This window comes from Frankliniella occidentalis, unplaced genomic scaffold, assembly GCF_000697945.3.
Source record: "Frankliniella occidentalis isolate FOCC.00 unplaced genomic scaffold, Focc_3.1 Scaffold312, whole genome shotgun sequence".
Lineage (NCBI taxonomy): Eukaryota > Metazoa > Arthropoda > Insecta > Thysanoptera > Thripidae > Frankliniella > Frankliniella occidentalis.
The window spans coordinates 111,902-114,934 of NW_026267437.1; positions in this window are offsets into that span (position 1 = coordinate 111,902).

The window sequence follows — 3,033 nt, forward strand, 5'->3', positions numbered from 1 at the left end:
TTTCAGGGCTCAGCACTGGACAATGTTAGTTGTGCCTCAATGGAAGAGGCAGATGGGCGCATCTTCCTTCACGCGAAAGACATGGCTGTTCATGGGTCTAAATCCATTATCATTAGGTGCTTTGACACTGATATTGTGTGCAAGGGAACACCTTTTCGCCACTGAAGGGAAGACACTAATCCATAGCCCTCCCACCTTACATGCACTTAAGCAACACATGCGCCGAGCAGCTTACCAGGCTGGTGAAGTTTGGGGAAGAGCCAATGACTACGCGTTGCGGGATGACTTTCCGGATCCCGCAGGTTGAGGCTGGAAATTGGTCTCAAATAAGTGGTTGCCTCACTGGAGTGACCAGGATGAAATTTGGAAAACGTCTCGGGACCTCAGCACGTGCGGCTGCGCGTCCGGTTGTGGCTCTAATCGATGCTCCTGCAGGAGATTTGGCGTTACCTGCGCTCTTTCTTGCAAAAAGTGCAAAGGGACCTGTGAAAACAGGAAGTAAGTTACTTCATTGGCTGAGCGATTAGCGAAGCCTATTACTCCAGTGATGATCAAAAAGTTCCGCGTCTGTCTGTCTGTCTGTCTGTCTGTCTGTACGCACGATAACTTGAAAACGGTTGGGGCTAGGACACTCTAATTTTTATTGAACCTTTATATCATAAAAAGGAAGAACTGTATTGATGTTGAGCCCTCTGGCTCAAAAATTAACGTGTCCAAAAAATCATAAACAAAAAAGCCCAAAACATTTCTTTGAGAAAATATTTTTTTTACATCTTTCTTAAAAAAAACTCGTCAAAGTAGAGCCCTTTGGGCCGAAATTTTGCCCGTTTGGCTCTATCTCTAACCGTTTGGGCGCCAGAGGGCGTTTTTCACACGGAAATGACCCCCAAACATTTTAATGTTAACTCTCAGATATTTGATGGTGTCCGGTGGAGTAACTAATCAAACTGAAACCTCGAGGAACAAAATTAGTGACTTTTGGGGCCGAAGGCCGATTTACGACTGTGCCCTTTGCCCGACTCGGGTGTCAGCGCTGCAGGCCTAGGTAGATGTATGCCAGGCGCGTCGCAGCGTAACAGTGTTTCGTGAGATATCGCGAAGCCTGTTACGCGAGACGTGGTCTGGCGTACATCTACCTAGTTATTGGCTGAGCGATTAGCGAAGCCCATTACTCCACTGACCCGATAAGTTTCATTCTGTTTGTGTGTGTGTTTGTCTGTCTGTCCGCACGATAACTCGAGAATGAATTGATATAGCGATCTAGGAATTTTAGGGTCGTTTTGTATCACAAAAAGACAGATCGAGTTCGAAGATGAGCATTCTAGCTAAAAAATTGACTTTTTAAAAAATCGAACAGGTCGCAATATGAATTTTTATCAAATATTTTTTTATGGGTTTCTTAGGGGCGAAAATTTCGTCCGTTTTGCTCTATCGTGTACCGTTTAGGTGCTAGGGGGCATTTCTTGACAAAAGTGAGGTGAAAATGATCAAATGGTCGAGTAAATCGTTAAGAAGACTTCATTTCGAAAAATTGTATAGACACTGCTATTACCTCGTCTCGGGTGTCAGCGCCGCAGGCCTAGCTATATGTGCGCCAGGCGCGTCGCAGCGTAACAGCGTTTCGTGAGATATCGCGAAGCCTGTTACGCGAGACGTGGTCTGGCGTACATATAGCTAGTTTTATATGAGCTCCTTAGGGGTAACTCGTCAAAATTTCGTCCGTTTTGCTCTATCTCTCACCGTTTAGGCGCTACAGGGAGTTCCTATCACGAAAGTGGCCCAAAAATAAACAAATTAATTTTAGAAAATATTAGATGGTCTCCTAAGCGGTAACTTGCAAAAGTAGAGTCATATGGGCGTAAATTTCGTCCGTTTGGCTCTATCTCTAACCGTTTAGGCGCTAGAGGGTCTTGTTTGACGAAAACAAGTAAAAAATTGCTGGAGTGAACAATTAAATGTAAAAGAAGGCCCAGAACCGCAAAAGAGGTAAGAAACTCCCTCCCCCAGCCCAAAAAACGTTTTCTAAGCAGATGGGTGGGTTGTAGTCGCGGTGTTTCACCGTAACATCCCTTTCTCGTGTGTCTACGGAGCAAATTTTAAGGACGACGAGCTTTGCGGGCCGAATGCCCGTCACATCATTTGATTATGTTCTACAGCAAATCGCTTGACAGAAATGGTCGGGCCGCAGGCCTGACCATCGCCGCCGGCAGGCCAAGCAGGCCCGGCCTCTGCCGAACGGAGTTGGCGGCGCAGCGAAGCGAAGCTGGCAACTTCGTTTGGCGGAAGGGCGGGCCTGCTTGTTTTAAATATATATCCACCGCTAGGGCCGATACAGTCAAAGATACGGCATATCCGAGGGTAGGTCCTGATTTAGAATGTGTTGTTTTGGGGGAGTACTTCCTCTGACATTTTACGAATGGACCTCCTTGTACGTCTTTATGGGCTACGTGGTCATTTTCGCCGTGTTTTCGTCGAAAAAAGCACTGTAACGGTGTAAGATAGAGTCAAACGGAGAATTGTTGCCTAAAGGGTTCTGCTTTCACGAGTTACCCCTTAGAAGACCATAAAAAATATAGTTTTTCTGCTGTTTGGACCAACAGCTATTTTTTTGTTCCCCCTTCCAACCCTTAGGGATGGTGGCCAGGCGTTTCGTTGTCCAGGAGTGACCCCTAAGATACCCTGAAAATTGTGGACCTCTAGCTCATCTCCTTCCTCTTACACGGATGGCAGACAGACGGATGGACACGAGAGAGGTTGCACAAGCTCGCTGTAATGGTTTTAAGCCCGCCCTTCTGCTTTGAAAAAGCTATCAAGCGGGCTTATGCAAACGACCTCGTGTCTGTGTGTCTGTCTGTGTGTCTGTCTGTTCCACTAGAAGGAGATGTGCTCCGGGCGAAAATTTCGTCCGTTTTGCTCTATCTCTACCCATTTACGCGCTAGAGGGTCTTTTTAGACGAAAATAAGCTAAAAATTGGCATAGTGAACAATAAGATGTAGAAAAGGGCCTACAAACCGCAAAATAGAAAGGAAACT